Here is a 20,619-nt window from a genome sequence, read left to right as displayed (position 1 = left end):
GAGCCGGTATGTGACTCTCCACAAGGAAAAACGTTACCCCTTAGACCTCAGTCCAGAGCCTCTCACCTAGCCAAATCCGTTGTCATACTTTGCACTGTGTCTGCAAATTGAGATTCTGATTTGGCTTTTATCCGGAGTCATATTGCACGACTCATTAAAGGGTTGTGACTTGTAGGATTGCTGCTTCCAATAGGTGGCGCTATAGTGTTCAAGCCCTCTTTTTCTCTGAAGAGGCAATTTGCATATATGGACTGTGACATACGCCTTTCTGAACTCTGCCTAAAGGGGTGGTAGACTACTTTTCAAAGCCGTGCATACAAGTTTTGTACTTTTTTATAGACCTTTTATAATGAAGAACTATTTCTATAACAGCAAAGAGGACATCTTTCACTAGGCAAAATTCTCACAAATATAACATCTATTCATGTTCAAGTGCTTCCCTCTAAATAAGGAGAGGGGAGAAAGATGCTGCAAAACGACAAAAGTTTTAGAAGGCTGTAATTGCTGCAAATTTCTCAGATTCAAAGTTGGGAGCCTTCATTTTTTTTAAACAAAAAGTTTTTTAGCATTGTCTAATATTTTTTTCATTTACAACTTTTTGATAAATTCTTTGACCTTTTTCATACAACATTCCAAACCTGGAAGGTCAACAATTTGGACCTATATTTATGACTATAAACCAGCAACTAATCCTATCAGGTTTTTCTCTGATGGAGCGCTACTATCTTTACATTTCCAAAAACATAATTGTACAAATCATCTTTCTGCTAACATGAATTTATAATAGAAATTTGGATTTCTATTACTTTTGAATTTTAGCAGATTTTAGTGTCTGCACAATTGTTTCATACTTGTATTACTTTTTTTCCACACTATTATAAAGAATTATTGCCATAGACACCTTTCAAGGTTACTGTAACATACCTGGCGGCGTCCTTGCATGGTGGTCCATCTCCCACTGTGCAAGAGCGCGCACTTGATCTCCAGTCCAGAATGTCTCTCTGGCTTCCCTCCATGCTGTCTGTTTGTGTCTGTGTCTGCTGCTTAAGGGCGGCGCCCGATCACTTCCTGCTTTTTGTACCTGCTGTGGGTCACACCCCTTGTGCGTCCTCAGCCTATTGCTGTCTGTCACCTGGTATATAGCTCAGCTGCTCCCATCTATCCCTGCCTGAGCATAGTGTTTCTTTCAGTGTGTGCCTTCACTCTGAAGATGCCAGGTCCCGTTCTTTGTCTCCTGTCTTTCGGTATCAGTTCCCGTGTCTGAACTGAGTCCTGTCTATGTCTCCTGCCTTGCGGTATCAGTTCCCGTGTCTGAACTGAGTCCTGTCTGTGTACTCTTGCCTGCTGCCTTTCCTGGAGGCTGTATTTCCAGGCCTGTCTGAACTTGCTCCTAGCCTGTTCCTCCCGCCTTCTAGGGGCCGATTACCTAGATCCGTTCCTGTATCTTGTCTGTCCTGTCTGAACACGCTCCTAGCCTGTTCCTCCCGCCTTCTAGGGGCTGATTACCTAGATCCGTTCCTGTATCTCGTCTGTCCTGTCTGAACACGCTCCTTGCCTGTTCGTCCCGCCTCTCTGGGGGCCGTATTCCCAGACCCGCTCCTGTGTCCCGCTCCTGTGTCGGTCTCGTCCGTACACTCAGTTCCAGTCTGTACTCTCTCCTATCTTTCATCTGTCTTTTCTCTATGTCCGTTCCTTTCCTTTTTCTGCAGAGTCTGAACTCGTACCTAACTCCTGCCTGTTGTCTCTGTACTCCCGTTTGTGAGTTTGTGGTCCACTCGCTACTTCACTGCAAGTACCCTGTGGGTGTCTGGCTCTGCCTTTCCCTTCCTGTCTGTTCCGTGTGAACAGAGCCCTGTCCCCCCTACTCAGCCTTGCCTGCTCTGACTCCTTTGCTCACTGCTCCGGCGGTTCTAGCCTGCTCTGACTCCTTTGCTCACCGCTCCGGCGGTTCTAGCCTGCTCTGACTCCTTTGCTCACCGCTCCGGCGGTTCTAGCCTGCTCTGACTCCTTTGCTCACCGCTCCGGCGGTTCTAGCCTGCTCTGACTCCTTTGCTCACCGCTCCGGCGGTTCTAGCCTGCTCTGACTCCTTTGCTCACCGCTCCGGCGGTTCTAGTCTGCTCTGACTCCTTTGCTTACCGCTCCGGCGGTTCTAGCCTGCTCTGACTCCTTTGCTCGCTGCTCCGGCAGCCTTGCTCCGCTCTGACCCTTTTGCTCGCTGCTCCGGCAGTCTCGCTCCACTCTTGCTCACCGCTCCAGGCGGCCTCGTCCTGCTTTACTCTTGCTCACTGCTCCAGCAGTCTCGCTCAGCTTTGATCCTTTGTTCACCGCTCCTGGCGGCCTTGTCCTGCTCTACTCTTGCTCACCGCTCCAGGCGGCCTTGTCCTGCCCTGTTCTCGCTCACCTCTCTGGGCGGCCTCACTCTGCTGTGTTTGTCCGCCACATCTGTGGCTCTGTTCCTGTGTCCCAGTGTGTACTGGGTCCTATCCCGCCAGTGTCCCTACCTGCTAGTGCCTCCCTGTCTGCACTCTAGCTGTGCTTGCCTGTACCCCTCTGCCTGTATTGTTCCTGAGTCCCAGTGTGTACTGGGTCCTATCCCGCCTGTGTTCCTACCTGCTAGTGCCTCCCTGTCTGCACTCTAGCTGTGCTTGCCTGTACCCGCCTGCCTGCTTACCCGCCTGCCTGCATACCAGTCGTGCCTGCCTATACCCACCAGTCTGTGTGCCAGCCTACCAGTCTGTTCCTGTATTCCCCTGTGTGGGTCAACAGCCGTGTCCGGGGTCTGTCCTGGAGTAGCACCTGGTCCCTTTGCTCGGTTCCTCCTTGGTGCACTGGCGTCGTATGCCGTCGTGCGACCCTGGTCGGATCGGGTGAATACCTAGTTAAGCCCCTCCAGGCATTCACTCTCCGGCACGGTCCAGTGGAATCACTACAATCACACGCACACGCCGCTCAGCCCGGGCGTGTGCATAACAGCATAACAGCATGCTCAGGCCATGGTTCCCGTTGAGCCCCACGGCCTTCGCTCTCTGAGAAGTTTTCCAGCGAATACATGCATTAAAATAAATAAATACATTTTTTTTTTTCCTTAGCTGAGTTTCAGGCGAATTACGCACCGTCCAGATGGATCTATCAGCTCTCGTTCCTGCGGATCCGCCACGTTACTATGGGGATCCAAGACAGTGTCGTGCATTTGTGGAGCAATGCATGCTACACTTTAAGGCCTACCCTCTCTATTTTCCTTCCGATTGGGCTAAAGTGGCCTTTATGATTGACTACCTAGCGGGTGATGCCTTGAAATGGGTCACCCCCCTATGGGAAGCATGGGATCCTGTCGTCCTTGACCTGCAGGCCTTCCTGGTGGCCTTTCGTATGGTCTTCGAGGACCCTAACCCTGAAGCCCCTGCTGAAGCTTCACTTCCCAATATCCCGGAGCAGCCCCGACGGGTAATGTGTGTGGGTAGCGCAATAGTCCTCCAGCCCAATGAGACTACTGCCCACCCAGAATCCTCACAGGGTGACTACGCTTTCCGGAATACTTCTCCCAACCTCAAGAGGCAGTCCAGACGTGCTAGACGTAGAGGCAAGCCGTCACGCCAGGGTCTGTCCTCCCTGAGACCTCCTGACCCCAACCTTGAAGTCCCTACTGAAGCTTCATCTCCCTGTATCCCGGAGAAGCCCCAACGGGTAATGTGCGTGGGTAGTGCACCAGTTCTCCTGCCCGAAGAGACTTCTGCCCATCCAGACTCCACACAGGAGAACTTCCTGCACCCGGCATCAGATGCTTCACCCACTTTAACCGGTGTGGATGTCCAAGGATGCTCCAAAGCTGTGGTTACCTCAGAGTCTGTGCACCTCTACTACCTGGTGGAGGACCCCCTGTTGCCTCCTGAATCCTCCGGGATACCACTCGATGACAAATGGAGAGAGACTTCTCTACACCCGGTACTCGATACTTTGTCCGCTTCGTCCTGTGAGCCTGACAATGGGTACCCCAAAGTGGTAGTTACCCCCGAGTCTCTACACCCCTCCGACCAGGCGGAGGACCTCCAGTTGTCTCCTGAACCCTTCGGGGTGCTACCTGGTAGCGAAAGGACAGAGACTCTCCTATACTCTGTACCTGATACCTCGCTCGCTTCGTCCAGTGAGTCCAACCTAGTGTACTCCGAAGCAGAGGTTACTCCCGAGTCTCTACACCCCTCCGACCAGGCGGAGGACCTCCAGTTGTCTCCAGAACCCTTCGGGGTGCTACCTGGTAGCGAAAGGACAGAGACTCTCCTATACTCTGTACCTGATACCTCGCTCGCTTCGTCCACTGAGTCCAACCTAGTGTACTCCGAAGCAGTGGTTACTCCCGAGTCTCTACACCCCTCCGACCAGGCGGAGGACCTCCAGTTGTCTCCAGAACCCTTCTGGGTGCCACCTGGTGGTGAATGGACAGAGACTCTCCTATATCCTAGATCTGATACCTCGCTTGCTTCGTCCAGTGAGTCCAACCTAGTGTACTCTGAAGCAGAGGTTACCCGTGAGTCTCTACACCCCTCTGACCAGGCGGAGGACCGCCAGTTGTCTCCAGAACCCTTCGGGGTGCCACCTGGTGGTGAATGGACAGAGACTTTCCTATACTCTGTACCCGATACCTCGCCTGCTTCGTCCAGTGAGTCCGACCTAGTGTACTCTGAAGCAGATGTTTTCTCTGAGCCTCTGCACTCTTCTGACCCGGCGGAGGACCTCCAGTTGTTTCCTGAATCCTCCGGGGTACCACCAGATAACAAAGAGACAGTGACTTTTCCTCATTATGTACCTGATAACCCGTCTATTTCTTCCTGTGAGCTTGACAAGATGTACCTCGAAGCAGAGATTACCCCCAAGTCTCTGTCCCCCTCCAACCCGGTGAAGGACTTCCAGTTGTCTCCTGTACCCTCTGGGGTGCCACCTGAAAATATGTGGAGAGAGACTTCCTTGTGTGCTGTTCCTGGTACTCCACCCGTTTCGTCTGTTGCTGAGGATGGCTGGATAGGAGGTAGCATCCTAGCTAACCAGATGAGATCAGTTTTTCCTGTGGACAGTGGAAGTGATCTCCTTGAAGTGAACGACTGGTCCTCGAATTCCCTGCGGAAGATTCTGGCAGGCCTGAAGAAGAGGGGGCGTAAGGGGGGGGGTACTGTAACATACCTGGCGGCGTCCTTGCATGGTGGTCCATCTCCCACTGTGCAAGAGCGCGCACTTGATCTCCAGTCCAGAATGTCTCTGGCTTCCCTCCATGCTGTCTGTTTGTGTCTGTGTCTGCTGCTTAAGGGCGGCGCCCGATCACTTCCTGCTTTTTGTACCTGCTGTGGGTCACACCCCTTGTGCGTCCTCAGCCTATTGCTGTCTGTCACCTGGTATATAGCTCAGCTGCTCCCATCTATCCCTGCCTGAGCATAGTGTTTCTTTCAGTGTGTGCCTTCACTCTGAAGATGCCAGGTCCCGTTCTTTGTCTCCTGTCTTTCGGTATCAGTTCCCGTGTCTGAACTGAGTCCTGTCTATGTCTCCTGCCTTGCGGTATCAGTTCCCGTGTCTGAACTGAGTCCTGTCTGTGTACTCTTGCCTGCTGCCTTTCCTGGAGGCTGTATTTCCAGGCCTGTCTGAACTTGCTCCTAGCCTGTTCCTCCCGCCTTCTAGGGGCCGATTACCTAGATCCGTTCCTGTATCTTGTCTGTCCTGTCTGAACACGCTCCTAGCCTGTTCCTCCCGCCTTCTAGGGGCTGATTACCTAGATCCGTTCCTGTATCTCGTCTGTCCTGTCTGAACACGCTCCTTGCCTGTTCGTCCCGCCTCTCTGGGGGCCGTATTCCCAGACCCGCTCCTGTGTCCCGCTCCTGTGTCGGTCTCGTCCGTACACTCAGTTCCAGTCTGTACTCTCTCCTATCTTTCATCTGTCTTTTCTCTATGTCCGTTCCTTTCCTTTTTCTGCAGAGTCTGAACTCGTACCTAACTCCTGCCTGTTGTCTCTGTACTCCCGTTTGTGAGTTTGTGGTCCACTCGCTACTTCACTGCAAGTACCCTGTGGGTGTCTGGCTCTGCCTTTCCCTTCCTGTCTGTTCCGTGTGAACAGAGCCCTGTCCCCCCTACTCAGCCTTGCCTGCTCTGACTCCTTTGCTCACTGCTCCGGCGGTTCTAGCCTGCTCTGACTCCTTTGCTCACCGCTCCGGCGGTTCTAGCCTGCTCTGACTCCTTTGCTCACCGCTCCGGCGGTTCTAGCCTGCTCTGACTCCTTTGCTCACCGCTCCGGCAGTTCTAGCCTGCTCTGACTCCTTTGCTCACCGCTCCGGCGGTTCTAGTCTGCTCTGACTCCTTTGCTTACCGCTCCGGCGGTTCTAGCCTGCTCTGACTCCTTTGCTCGCTGCTCCGGCAGCCTTGCTCCGCTCTGACCCTTTTGCTCGCTGCTCCGGCAGTCTCGCTCCACTCTTGCTCACCGCTCCAGGCGGCCTCGTCCTGCTTTACTCTTGCTCACTGCTCCAGCAGTCTCGCTCAGCTTTGATCCTTTGTTCACCGCTCCTGGCGGCCTTGTCCTGCTCTACTCTTGCTCACCGCTCCAGGCGGCCTTGTCCTGCCCTGTTCTCGCTCACCTCTCTGGGCGGCCTCACTCTGCTGTGTTTGTCCGCCACATCTGTGGCTCTGTTCCTGTGTCCCAGTGTGTACTGGGTCCTATCCCGCCAGTGTCCCTACCTGCTAGTGCCTCCCTGTCTGCACTCTAGCTGTGCTTGCCTGTACCCCTCTGCCTGTATTGTTCCTGAGTCCCAGTGTGTACTGGGTCCTATCCCGCCTGTGTTCCTACCTGCTAGTGCCTCCCTGTCTGCACTCTAGCTGTGCTTGCCTGTACCCGCCTGCCTGCTTACCCGCCTGCCTGCATACCAGTCGTGCCTGCCTATACCCACCAGTCTGTGTGCCAGCCTACCAGTCTGTTCCTGTATTCCCCTGTGTGGGTCAACAGCCGTGTCCGGGGTCTGTCCTGGAGTAGCACCTGGTCCCTTTGCTCGGTTCCTCCTTGGTGCACTGGCGTCGTATGCCGTCGTGCGACCCTGGTCGGATCGGGTGAATACCTAGTTAAGCCCCTCCAGGCATTCACTCTCCGGCACGGTCCAGTGGAATCACTACAATCACACGCACACGCCGCTCAGCCCGGGCGTGTGCATAACAGTTACTAGTTTTCAAATCAGCAATAGAGATTCACAATATCTTATCCCACATTTTCTGGCTTCTATAAAATAGTACTTCTTGGTAATCATCAACTAGCAGTTGAATCTGTGACACTAGAGTAGATTATCCTGCCAAGATAACAAATGCAGGTCAGAAGTCTTTAGGTTTTAGGGCTTTTTACACCAAGCGTGCATAAAAATTGCTTATATCATATCCATAAAAAAAGCATTTAGTCTGCACTGCTACTATTATAATTGAAAAAAATGATGAAAACTATGGTGGGAAATTTTTACAGTCTAAAAGGGTTATTCTGAAGTCCCTGTTTCTGAAGCGCACCCTTCCTCTTCGTTGGCTGGCTATACGAAGCGATACAGCCAAGTTCAAAAAGGCACAAGCAGGCTCTAAAGAATAAAGCCTAAAAGCGGCATGCGCTCTTTACTTAGGTATCAGCCACTCTGACACCGGCAGGGGGATCGGCAACCCGCTATACACTAGAATATCACAAATCCCTCGGTTATTTTAATCAGAGGTAAATACTTCAAAGTTGCTTGTTTTTACAGTTTGCAATTTTACCAGTTAAAGAATTTGAGATACCCCTTCCCGATCTATGACGTGCTATTACGCCACAGGGCTGGTGCAGATGTATGGTGCGGGCTTAGGAATTGAGCCAGCTCCACACAAGGCAGGTAAAAGCTGTGTTGCAAAGCCAGCATCTCTGTATAATAGGAGCTAACGCCGATGGCTGCTAATCCGTTCAATGCCACTGCCACTAATTTTATATTTTGATAGATCAGACTTTTAAGGACACAGCAATACCACACATTTTTATTCTTAATTTTGTTTTACTTCTTTTATGGGGGAAAAAGGGAGTGATATGAACTTTAATTTTTTTATTTTAATTTTGTTAGCCCTTTTAGGGGACTTGAACCTGTGACTGTTCAATGGGTTAAACTACAATATCATAGTATTGCAGAATACAGGAATAATCACAGTCTCCCAAGCAGCCCAGCCACAGATTGGTTTTCATAGGAGCATAGGCAAAGGGGGTCTTCAGCACACCACAGGCTGTTATGGCAAACCATCGGCGCACCGCGATTGCGTTGAGGGACGATGGAGGGGCACATGGAATGGTGCCTCGCACCCCTGACTCACTAGTTTTAAATGCAAGCTCAGTTTTTTATCCATATTTCATATTTTGGAATGGGGTGGCAGTCTGGGTATAGAGGACTCATCTTTTATATTGTTCCAATGTTTTAGATACATTAATATTTCCTCAGGAAACCATGGATTAAATGATGGAGGCTGGAAGAGAATTGTTATACATATAGATTCATCTGTGTTAACAGTCAAAGTGTATATTGTACATTTTATAGAAAGCATAGGGCAAGGCCACAAGAAGTAAATGAGTTACATGAGTTACAACATCGGCAGACAGGTGTGATTAGTTTTCAGATTCTTCAGCAACTTGTATCACATACCACTATTTAAGTTTATAATCCAATGTGTAAAATCCAAGGTCGTTACAATAAACTTTTATTTAAAACAAACCAATATTTTATTAAATTATTTAATAATAATTATTATTCAATTAGCAGCAAAAAGTTCTTTCAAATTATTACTTGATGGGATATAGGATACACATAAGATCGATTGCTAATAGAGTTGAGTAGGTTCTAACAAATATCACTTAATAGGCCACAATCATAAAAATAAATACTGCTTTTTCGTAGGAAAAATTTTTAGCATTTCCCTTAAAAAATTAAATTCATTTTTTTCACTATAGTCATTTTTATTGGCTCCATGCACTACTTTTAAAATATTTAGTCTACTTGTAACACAAAACAGTAATAGGATTTTACGACTATAGGCAATTAAGAAAGATGTAATAAGAGGGACTCAAGGAAGGGTCATCAATGGATATTTGGCACTAATTTGAGTTGGTTTGAGCCAAAAAAGTGGAGAAGGAGGTATAGGGTATGTTATCATTATCAGAAAAGAGGTTTACCCACAAATTACATTTCTCATCTATCCACAGGATAGGTAATATATCACTCATCACTTGGACCAACTTCAAATATTTAAGCGGAGGTCTTAATCTGGTGGGGATTAAATTGACTGACACCATTGCATAGTTGTGTGGTACTCTATTGTTATCTATGAGAATGACGAAGATTGATAAGTACAGTGAATGACTGTCATTCCCTTAAAAAAATGGAGTGGAAGAGAGTAACCATAGTGAGGAGGAATGGATGGATTGGGACACTTGGTTTAGTGATCAGTGGGGTTCCCACTAGAACCCCAAAGTATCAGATATTTATCAATGAATCTGTGAGTACATGGTGAATATCTTTCCTGTAAAATCTCTTAAATGATAGTAGTCTATCTTATTGCCCTTTCTTTTCCTTTTGGAGATCTAATTCAAACTAGTGCCCAATATTGATAAGTAGACTGAGCAGATCGATATGCGGAAAATCGGCTTGGAGTCAAATTTTATGAATGAGATTCCATTTGTAAAGATCACAAAAGAAAAACATGCCCGACACCATTTCTCACATTACTGAAGCATTAGAGAGGGGGCTACTGATGTTTTCCATGGATGCACTGGGCTTCCCTATAATGCTTGGTTTATCTCAGTTTACTGAGTGGATTTTCATACCTTGCAAGGTGGTGGCCAGTCCTGGGTTATCAGAGCTTATCAGTTCCCACTGGAGCTCAGCCAGGTGTAGAACTGGCAGTTTGTACGGCAGAGTTGGATTCCAGATCCATATTTACTAGGTAAGTGGATTACGCAGATCATATTGAAACTAAATGTACATTAGCATTAGCATGCAGAATTATAATGCAACTAAATAAAAAATGTACATTTTTCATTTAAACTCTTTATTTTCATCTGTTAAAGTCAGAATAATAACCAAACAACTCACAATGTACAAAAATACATTTGTGATGTTTCAAAAAAATATATATCAATGACCAATCTAGCATTCAAGTTTATACAACTTGGATGCTATGGTCAAAATAAACTGTGAGTACATTATTAGGTAAATATCTTCTACAAAAACTAATAGTGTTATACATATATTTTCTGAGCAATTAGAAGTTGTCCATTATTTCATTTTGCTGCAAATTTATTATACACAAATTGAATTTTGAGTTAAAAATTTGGCGAAGCAGATGAATTTCAATTTCACATGATTCCCTTATCTCTATTAGTGACTCAGTCAGGAGTCAATCCCATCACGTTTTTCAAAAGACAGCCTGAGAAAATGTGCATTTCTCCTTCCTCTAATATGGCAATGTTTTAGCAGATATAAAAAAAAAATATTGCAGGCCTCATGAGCTAGTAACAGAATACTAGTATTTAGTTTCATATTCTTAGTAGTCATAAAATAAAATATATAGGCAACAACCCCAAAAGTTAGGCACTAGCAGCTAAATTTTATGCACGTTAGTTTCCTATTTTTCTAGCCCCCGACTTCAGAGCCCTTCATATCTTGCACTATGATTATCAAGGCGACCTCGGAGAGATCATACAGAATCCCACCGCTGCCAGCAATTTGATTGTTGATTTACGGCTCATCGGCAGGGCTCTCCTGTACCACAACACACATTTTTATTATGCATCACATTGACAGAATTGACAGTTGCATCACATGACACATCAGATCTAGGAGGGTTGGTTGCCCGATACATTCCTGACAACCCTCCCAGATCTGATATCGGGAACCAACCGTCCCAGATCAGTCCTCAATAACACATTTTTGGGGAGCTTCTCTGACACCACCACTTCCCATAACCCCCTCCCCGCACCCTATTCCAGAAAAACCCGGGTCATCGGTATGAGACGGCGAACACCCCCAAACCTGGTGACAGTCAGGGTCTTCACAGGAATGAGTTCCTCCAGTAACACAAATTCGGGGTGGATGAGAGTACGTTTTGTGCCAGTGTCCTTAAGCCCAACAGTAATGGTGTTGCCCACAGTAACCGGTTACAAATTCTTGCAGGCCTTCCCACCCGCAAAAAAGAATAGCTGTACTAGGCCCTGGGGCCTCAGGTGTGGGGTTCATTTTCCGCCTCTCCAGGCAGATGAGGCTGATGTGACCCATTCGGTGACAGCTATAGCACCTCTGGAAGTCAAATGCAGGCTGGGTGCTGGAAGATGGGGTAGGCCCCTCCCAAGGCCGGCTGGCACAAACACTGTGTAACATACCTGGTGGCGGGCTTGCATGGTGCATCTCCCACTATGCAAGATCGCAAACTTGATCTTCAGTCCAGTCTGCTAGCCTGGCTTCTATTCATGCTGTCTGTTTGTCTCTGTTCTGACTGCTTAGGGCGGCGGCCCGGTTACTTCCTGTTTCTTGTAGCTGCTGTGGGCACACCCCTAATGCGTCCCCAGCCTATTGCTGTCTGTCACTTGATATTTAAACCAGCTCCACCTTGAAGCTGGTGCCTGAGCAACTCTTATCCTCAGAGGGCTTCTTGCCTCTGATGTGCCAGGTCCTGTTCTGTTTTTCCTGCCTGTCCGCCTTCCTGGAGGCTGTATTCCCAGGCCTGTCTGAACACGCTCCTAGCCTGTTCGTCCTGCCTTCTGGGGGCCGCATACCCAGACCTGTTATCTGTGTCTTCTAGCCTGTTTGTCCGCCATTCTGGGGGCCGCATACCCAGACTCACTCCTGTATCTCGCTGCAGTGTCAGTTCCTGTCTTAACACTCAGTTCCTGTCTGAACACTCTCCTAGCCTGTTACCTGTTTTTCTTTATGTCTGTACTTTTCCTTTTCCTGCAGAGTCTGAACCTGCACCTAACTCCTACTCGTTGTCGCTGTACTTCCGTTTGTGAGTTTGGAGTCCACTCGCTACTTCTTTGCAAGAACCTCGTGTGTATCTGGTTCTGCCTTTCCCTTCCAGTCTGTTCCGTGTGAACAAAGCCCTGTCCCCTCTGCTCTGTCTTTGCTCACTGCTTTGGCGGTTTCCCCCTTGCTCTGCCATGCTTACCGCCCCGGCGGTTTATCTCTGCTCTGCCTTACTTACCGCTCCGGCGGTTCCTGCCCGCTCTGCCTTGTCCACCGCACCTGCGGTTTCGCTCTGCTCAGCCTTGTCCACCGCACCTGCGGTTTCGCTCTGCTCAGCCCTGTCCACCGCACCTGCATTTTCATTCTGCTCAGCCCTGTCCACCTTTCCTGCGGTTTCATTCTGCTCTGCCCTGTCCATCGCACCTGCGGTTTCGCTCTGCTCAGCCTTGTCCACCGCATCTGCGGTTTCGCTCTGCTCAGCCTTGTCCACCGCACCTGTGGTTTCGCTCTGCTCAGACTTGTCCACCGCATCTGCGGTTTCACTCTACACAGCCTTGTCCACCGCACCTGCAGTTTCGCTCTGCTCAGCCTTGTCCACCGCACCAGCGGTTTCGCTCTGCTCAGCCTTGTCCACCGCACCTGCGGTTTCGCTCTGCTCAGCCTTGTCCACCGCACCTGCGGTTTCGCTTTACTCTGCTTGACTACCGCATCTGCGGCTCTGAACCCGTCTCCCAGTCCGTACTGGACCCTATCCAGTCTGTGCTCTAACCTGCCTGTTCCTGTATTCCCCGATGTGGGTCAACAGCCGTGTCCGGGGTCTGACCTGGAGTGGCACCTGGTCCCTCTGCTCGGTTCTTCCCTGGTGAACGGCGTCGTAGCCGTCGTGCGACCTGGGTCGGATCGGGTTGATACTTAGTTACGCCCCTCCAGGCACTCTCCAGTTCATGGCACAGTGGAATCACTAAATCACGCACACGCCAGTCAGTCCGGGTGTGTGCATAACACACTGGGAGTGGTTGTCGGCTTACCCCCTTTTTAAAAGCTGGCGACGGCTGACTTCCGCACCTCCAGTATGTGGTTCACCCCATAGGCATATGCAATCTGTGCTGCTTTATCAGCCTCCTTTGGCTCCCGGTCCAGCATAAACTGTCGAACCTCCACTGGACAATGATGAAGAAAATGGTTCTTCACCATCAGATCTTTCTAGGTCTCGAAGGTGGTGACTGACAGTTCTTGGATCCACAGCTCAAAGTTGGTTCGGAGCCCATCCACCACATCACAATAGCTGTCATGCGGTCCATGCTGGAGGGCTCGGAACTTTTTGCGGTACACCTGAGGAGTAAGCTGGTATTTTTTTTTTAATCAGGGCCTGCATAATAGCCTCATAATCTCCATCTTGGTCTTGAGAGAGAGAAGCAAACACCTGCAGAGCATTTCCTCTGAGCCCTAAGGTTAAATATCAGGCCCACTGGTCCTCAGGCAGCTGGTAGTGCCTGCAGGCTTTTTCAAACCACCAAAGAAATATGTCCAAATCTCCGTCCTTTTCCATTCTTTTCCTTTTGGAAAATGCTCAGGACGGGGTCTTAAGCTGTTGGCATGGCTGGACTCACTGTTTGATGAGGTGGATGGCTCCTTCTGGATTCGGGCTAACTACAGCTGGTACAGATGCTTGTCTTGCCACTCTGGCTCAGCTCTCTCAGTTTCTCGGTCGGCTTTCTCATCTTGGGTCTGACGCTCTTCTTGAATCAGCTTCAGACGTCCCTCACGATCATCTGCGTCGAGTTGCTCCAAGGCCATCTGCAGGAGGGGGGTCTACACTATCCTGGTTGCGGGTATGGCTGGCATCCACAGGTGGGACCTCTGCAGCAACGCCATCCAGGCCTTGGCTGACCTCCTCATCATCAGGGCTTGGGTGACGGAGTGGCTCTGCAGCACCTTGCAACAGTTCAGCAATCATTTGGTGCCCGGTTTTGCTCGTGGGGTCAATCTGTCTCAGGTGACAAAGGGCAATAAGAGTGTCCTTGGACTGCTGGTTATATCAGGGCTCTCCAAACATAGCCATCATTGCCAATCAAAAGATAGGACAGAAAAACAAGAAACGGGAGGGGTGCAACTGCTACAAGTACATTAATGTCCCAGATAAAAAATATTAAAACACTGAGTCTGAATCATTTAAACTTTGCACAGAATTCTCGCAAGAACCGTGCAAGTTTTCACTGACAGGAAGGATTGCTTAATCCAGCCACTGATGTTCTGTAATATCCCACCGCTTGCCTCCAATTTGGCAGGGCGACCCCGGAGAGATCATGCAGAACCCACCGCTGCCACCAACTTGTCAGGGAGACACCGGGGAGATCATTCAATATCTCACCGCTGCCTCCAATTTGTCAGGGAGATACCGGGGAGATCATGCAATATTCCACCACTGCCTCCAATTTGTTAGGGATTATTATCCCAAATATCACAGAGACCACCCACTGTGATCTTTGGAGCGAACAGCTCTATGCTGCCCCCTATCGTCCGGACAATTATACAATTGGCTGATCAACAGAGGAGACCGCAGGCTGTTCTCACTAATTAGTTATCGGAAAGCTAACAGTGAGTGTATGGCAAATACACCTCCAGATTTCAAAGCATGGAATATGTGTATATACCGCTGTACGATCACTGTCAACTCCACGATAACCCCAGAAAGATTATTAGCTGCCACTATTGATCTGTTTTCCGGCCTATTGGATTCTGCTTCAGATAGCGTATGGCTTTGGGGTGAGGCACGATTACAGAACAAAAGAAACAGAGCTATTAAATTTTATATTTAATCCAAAGGAAGGCAGTGTTTATGAAAAAAAATATACAAAAGATTTTACAAAGGGTATATAACAACACAGCATACACAGTCACAGAAAATAAAAAGGATTAACAGAAGAGCTTACTATACCGATCGCAGAGATGATTAGTTTAGTCGAAGGAGAGCACTTCAATTGGCCGGTTTGTAAACGGGGTCCCTGTAAACCCGAAAAATGTATCTCTCAGCATGAACACCGATCATAATTCGGCTTGATCTTTTATCAGCCCCCTGAATCCCACCCACACACTCTACTGTGATGACCTCACATGGGCCGGGTTGTGGGCTGGTCTAAGCCCTTCATGTTTTTATGAAATCCCCAACTTATGCGATAACTGTACCCCGGATGATAGCAGAAGTTGGAGATTAACGCTATATTTTCCATCGGGACTTTATCTTTACTTAGAGACCAAACATGGCATAGCTGTTGTCAGTTATCTTTTTATTGTTGATTTATGACTCATCGGCAGAGCTCACAAATATGAAAAAATATGCATATTGTTCCCCAATTAGCCCTGCTGCTAAAAATATGCCTCATTCCAATCGGATTTATAGAAATTCCCCTATTATATATTTTCTTTTGGTGCCTCCTCATCCAGCAGATGCCTGGGGATGAAAGGAATGTGCACATGTGAAGGACAATGCTATTCTAATGAGTGTCATATATTCCCTTTGATCCTTAATAAGAGGTTTCCTATCTATTCAATTTGTTAGAACCTTGCTGTTAGGTTTTTTCCTTTGCTGGTCACATGACCTTGTTGGCCTATTTAATCCTGCTCCGCCCTTCTGGCTTTGCTGGACTTCATTGTATATCTACTTTCTAGCTAGCCTGTGCTCTGTGTCTTGCTCTGTTAGTTTGCTTGGTTTACTGACCTCTATGTTCTTTATATTTTGTTTGTTCGTCTGTCTGCTACTATTTCAGTTAGGAGGTGTCCCATATTCCTCCCAGTCCTTAGTACTTGTAGGGATTCCTCCCCCACATCTATAGGTCTTCGTACAGACTAGCTTAGGACTTTAGCAGGTCTGATCGCAGGATCAGGTTCCCTGTTACATCGTAGGGATTCAGCTGAGTTCTATCGTAGGGACAGATCTCCTCTCTTTCCTTAGCTCTGGTAGCAGAACATAACAGTAAGTCCAGCCAGCAAATTCTCTAAGGAAAGATTTTTCTGTTCCATCATGGTGTCGGTTCAGGATTTGGCTCATCGCCTGCAGGGACTCTCTCTGGAAGTAGCCGAGCTCCGTCAGCACGTGAGTAACTGTCCTGGAGCATATTTCTTGGAGCCTAAGGTATGTTTGCCGGATTTATTTTTTGGTGAACATCGAGAATTTTTTTCATTTAAAAATGCTTGCTTATTGTATTTTCGTTTGAGACCCAAGTCCTCTGGGGATGAATCCCAGCGCGTAGGGTTCATAATGTCACTTTTGCGCAAAGAGCCTCAGGAGTGGGCCTTTTCTTTGCAACCTAGTGATACATGCTTCAGATCAGTGGATAGTTTTTTTTCTGCTTTAGGACTATTATATGATGATCCTGACCGTGTCGCATCAGCTGAGACTGAGTTGAGACGTTTAAAACAAGGATCAGGTAATGTCGAAAAATATTGTACACATTTTCGTCGTTGGTCCACTCAAACAGGGTGGAACGATTCTGCTCTGAAAAGTCTATTTCTTGCTGGGCTCAGTGAAAGGGTTAAAGACCTGCTAATTGCTTATCCTACACCTGAGGATTTGCAACAGGCTATGCAATTAGCTATACGGGTGGATAGAAGACTGCGTGCTAGGGTTAATGAGAGCAAATCCTCTGCTATGTCAGTTTCTGGTTATGATAATGTGTGTACTAACAGTGGTGAACCGATGGAGATTGGATCGGTGGCACCTCGCTCTCAAGAAAAAGACCGTCGTTTTTCGAAAGGCTTGTGTTTCTATTGCGGAAAATCGGGTCATTTGATTAAAGGCTGTGAGCTTCGTATGAAGAAAGAAAAAAAAATGGTCAGTCACGCCCGTATTGCCTGTTTAAATTCCAAGGGTATATTTTTAGCTGCTTCCACGATTGCTCAGGAAAAATTAATGGAATTTCGGGTGTTTGTTGATTGCGGGTCTACACTGAATGTAATTGATGGGGGATTCGTGGAAAAACTCAATTTAAAACCTGAACCTTTATCATCCCCCATTGCTGTGGTTTCTGTGGATGGCTCCCCTTTGAAGAATATTACTCTCAAGGTCTGTGAATTTCCTCTCACTATTAATGGTGTTCACCATGAGAAATTGGATTTGGTAGTGTTGAATAACTTGCCTTCTCCAGTAATATTGGGATTGCCTTGGTTAAAATGTCACAATCCTGTACTGGATTGGTCTACCAGTGAAATTAAATCCTGGAGCCATAAATGTTATGACAAGTGTTGTAACGGGCGTATTGCAGCTTTGGATAGGGGAGAATTACCTGTTCCTATTCAGGATTTTTGGAGAGTTTTTTCTGAGAAGGAATCGCAGGTTTTGCCTCCCCATAGAGACTATGATTGTTCTATTGAATTTGTCCCTGGAGCGACTCTTCCTAAAAGTCGTTTATTTAACCTTACTATTCCTGAGAGGAAGGCTTTGGAGGAATACATACAGACAAGTTTGGCTGCCGGTCACATTAGGCCCTCTAAGTCTCCTGTGGCGGTTGGATTTTTTTTTGTAAAAAAAAAGGACGGCGGTTTACGTCCTTGTCTGGATTTTCGTGAGATTAACAAAATTACGGTACGCAATCCTTACCCACTGCCATTGATTCCTGATCTGTTTAACCAGTTATTGGGGGCCAAGTGGTTCTCTAAAATTGACCTTAAGGGGGCATACAATCTGTTGCGCATGAAGGAGGGTGATGAATGGAAGACTGCTTTTAACACTCCTGTGGGTCATTTTGAGAATCTGGTTATGCCTTTTGGTCTTACTAATGCTCCTGCATTTTTTCAGAATCTGATTAATGACATCCTTAGACCTTTGATCGGTAAAAATGTGGTTGTGTATTTGGATGACATTTTGATTTATTCGCCAGATCTGGAGTCTCATTGGCGGAGCGTGCGTGAGGTATTACAGTTGTTAATGGACAATTCGCTTTTTGCTAAGCTGGAGAAATGTGAGTTCGCTGTACAGAGAATTAGTTTTTTGGGCTACATTATCTCCAGCAAAGGTTTTGAGATGGATCCGGTTAAGGTTCAGGCTGTGCAGGAATGGCCTAGGCCTATTGGTTTGAAATCGATACAGAGGTTTTTGGGTTTCGCCAATTACTATAGAAAATTCATAAAAAATTTTTCTAGTATTGTCAAACCTCTGACTGATCTCACCAGGAAAGGTGCTGATGCGGTTCAGTGGTCTTCTGAGGCCATTGAAGCTTTTGTGTATCTCAAGGAGAGGTTCACCTCTGCTCCCATCCTTATGCAGCCTGATGTTACTAGGCCGTTTTTGGTTGAGGTTGATGCTTCCTCTGTGGGGGTTGGCGCAGTATTGTCTCAGGATAACGGGGATGGATTACATCCCTGTGCCTTTTTTTCAAAAAAATTTTCGGAGACTGAATTGAATTACGATATTGGTAATCGGGAATTATTGGCTATTAAACTCGCATTTGAACACTGGCGCCACTTCTTGGAAGGTGCGGAATTTCCCGTTCAGGTTCTTACGGATCATAAAAATCTGATATATCTTGACGCTGCCAAGCGCCTGAATGCCCGTCAGGCTAGGTGGGCACTGTTTTTCTCACGGTTTAATTTCTCCGTTACTTACATCCCTGGTACTAAGAATGTTAAGGCGGATGCCTTGTCTCGCAGTTTTTCTCCCATAGTCGGTGCTGAGAAAGAGGAAAACATTTTACAAGAAGGTGTTGTGATAGCTGCTTTAGACTCCGTTTTGGAAGATGAGATTCTTAAAGCTCAGGAGAATGCCCCATCTAACACTCCTCATGGGAGGTTGTTTGTGCCTGGGACCTTTAGGAGAGATTTGTTTGTTGAGTGTCACGAATCTCGGTTGGCAGGTCATCCCGGAATCTCTGAGACCAAGAGACTGGTGGGTCGCAGTTTTTGGTGGCCTGGATGGCAGAAGGAAGTCATTAAGTGGGTACGCCAATGTACTGTATGTGCTAGATCTAAGTCCTCACATACTCCTGCTGCGGGGTTGCTTTGTCCTTTGGAGGTCCCCAGTGCTCCTTGGACACATTTGGCTATGGACTTTATAACTGACCTTCCCCCCTCTGAGGGTTTTACTGTCATCTGGGTGGTCGTGGACCGTTTTAGTAAGATGTGTCACTTGGTTCCCTTCATCAAACTGCCCTGCGCTAAAACTCTCGCTAAGGCCTTTGTCAAGGAAATTGTCAGACTTCATGGCGTTCCTACTGACATTGTTTCTGATAGGGGTCCTCAGTTCGTGGCTCGTTTTTGGCGTGCCTTTTGTGACAGGTTGGGAATTCATTTGTCGTTTTCGTCCGGATATCATCCTGAATCTAATGGCCAGACAGAAAGGAAAAACCAGGATGTTGAGCAGTTCTTGCGTTGTTTTGTGGCAGACAATCAAGAGGGGTGGTCTGAGTTTCTGCCACTTGCCGAATTTGCTCTGAACAATCATACATCTTCTTCTGCTGGTTGTTCGCCTTTTTTTTGTTGTTCTGGGAGACATCCGTCGTTTGGGTCGTTCTCCAAGTTGGGATCTGCCGTGCCTGAGGAGGAGAATTTTTCCGGTGATTTGGAAAGAGTTTGGACGGATGTGCGTGGTAATCTTCAGGAGGCCAACAGAAAATCTAAAGACTACTTTGATAGGAAACGACAGGAGGTTTTGTTCGCTGTTGGTGACATGGTTTGGTTGTCCTCTAGGAATCTGCGGTTGAGGATTCCTTCTAAGAAATTGGGTCCCAAGTTTGTAGGGCCCTTTAAGGTGCTTCAGGTTGTCAACCAATCTGCTGTTAGGTTGGAGGTTCCTACCTCCTGGAGAATTAATCCGGTCTTTCATGTCTCTCTGTTAAAAAAAGCTGTTGTGTCGGATGGTGACGCCTCTGCCTCTGTTCCTCCGGTGGTGGAGGACGGGGAATATGAAATTTCTCGCATCCTTGACTCTAGACGGTATAGAGGTAGTTTGCAGTATCTTGTGGCCTGGAAAGGTTTCGGACCCGAGGATAACTCTTGGGTGAGGTCAGATGATGTTTCCGCGTCCAGACTTATCAGAGCGTTTCACAGGAGATTTCCTGATAAGCCTGGTCCTAGGGGATCCGGAGGATCCTCTTAGAAGGGGGGGTACTGTTAGAACCTTGCTGTTAGGTTTTTTCCTTTGCTGGTCACATGACCTTGTTGGCCTATTTAATCCTGCTCCGCCCTTCTGGCTTTGCTGGACTTCATTGTATATCTACTTTCTAGCTAGCCTGTGCTCTGTGTCTTGCTCTGTTAGTTTGCTTGGTTTACTGACCTCTATGTTCTTTATATTTTGTTTGTTCGTCTGTCTGCTACTATTTCAGTTAGGAGGTGTCCCATATTCCTCCCAGTCCTTAGTACTTGTAGGGATTCCTCCCCCACATCTATAGGTCTTCGTACAGACTAGCTTAGGACTTTAGCAGGTCTGATCGCAGGATCAGGTTCCCTGTTACATCGTAGGGATTCAGCTGAGTTCTATCGTAGGGACAGATCTCCTCTCTTTCCTTAGCTCTGGTAGCAGAACATAACACAATTGGTACTCCCTGTCTGTACGCAATACATATCATTCTGTTCAGTCACCTGGCCCATATGTTAAACTGTGTCTATGCGTCAACACATATCTCTATGGCTGTCCAACTCTCTGAAGTCTCAATTACC

General features: G+C 47.6%; 2 protein-coding genes across 5 annotated transcripts in view; one reads left to right on the top strand and one right to left on the bottom strand.

Annotated features, from left to right (window-relative positions):
* TRAF3IP3 (TRAF3 interacting protein 3) overlaps nt 1-20,619 on the bottom strand; it is a 290,160-nt gene that overhangs the window by 227,920 nt on the left and 41,621 nt on the right. Inside the window, exon 1 of one of the 4 annotated variants that reach the window (XM_073667070.1) lies at nt 925-1,033. The exons of the other annotated variants lie outside the window; for them this stretch is intronic. The gene's annotated coding sequence lies outside the window, so the exon portion shown is untranslated. Of the gene's footprint in view, nt 1-924; nt 1,034-20,619 lie in introns of those variants that run through there. 4 annotated transcript variants of the gene reach the window in all.
* The window catches only part of HSD11B1 (hydroxysteroid 11-beta dehydrogenase 1), a 43,994-nt gene that overhangs the window by 5,651 nt on the left and 17,724 nt on the right, over nt 1-20,619 (top strand). The window lies entirely within an intron of this gene.

This window comes from Phyllobates terribilis, unplaced genomic scaffold (assembly GCF_046119375.1).
Source record: "Phyllobates terribilis strain yellow unplaced genomic scaffold, ASM4611937v1 Scaffold_2__4_contigs__length_985480577, whole genome shotgun sequence".
Lineage (NCBI taxonomy): Eukaryota > Metazoa > Chordata > Amphibia > Anura > Dendrobatidae > Phyllobates > Phyllobates terribilis.
The sequence above is the reverse complement of the archived record's forward strand: the minus strand, read 5'-3'. Positions and strand labels throughout refer to the sequence as shown.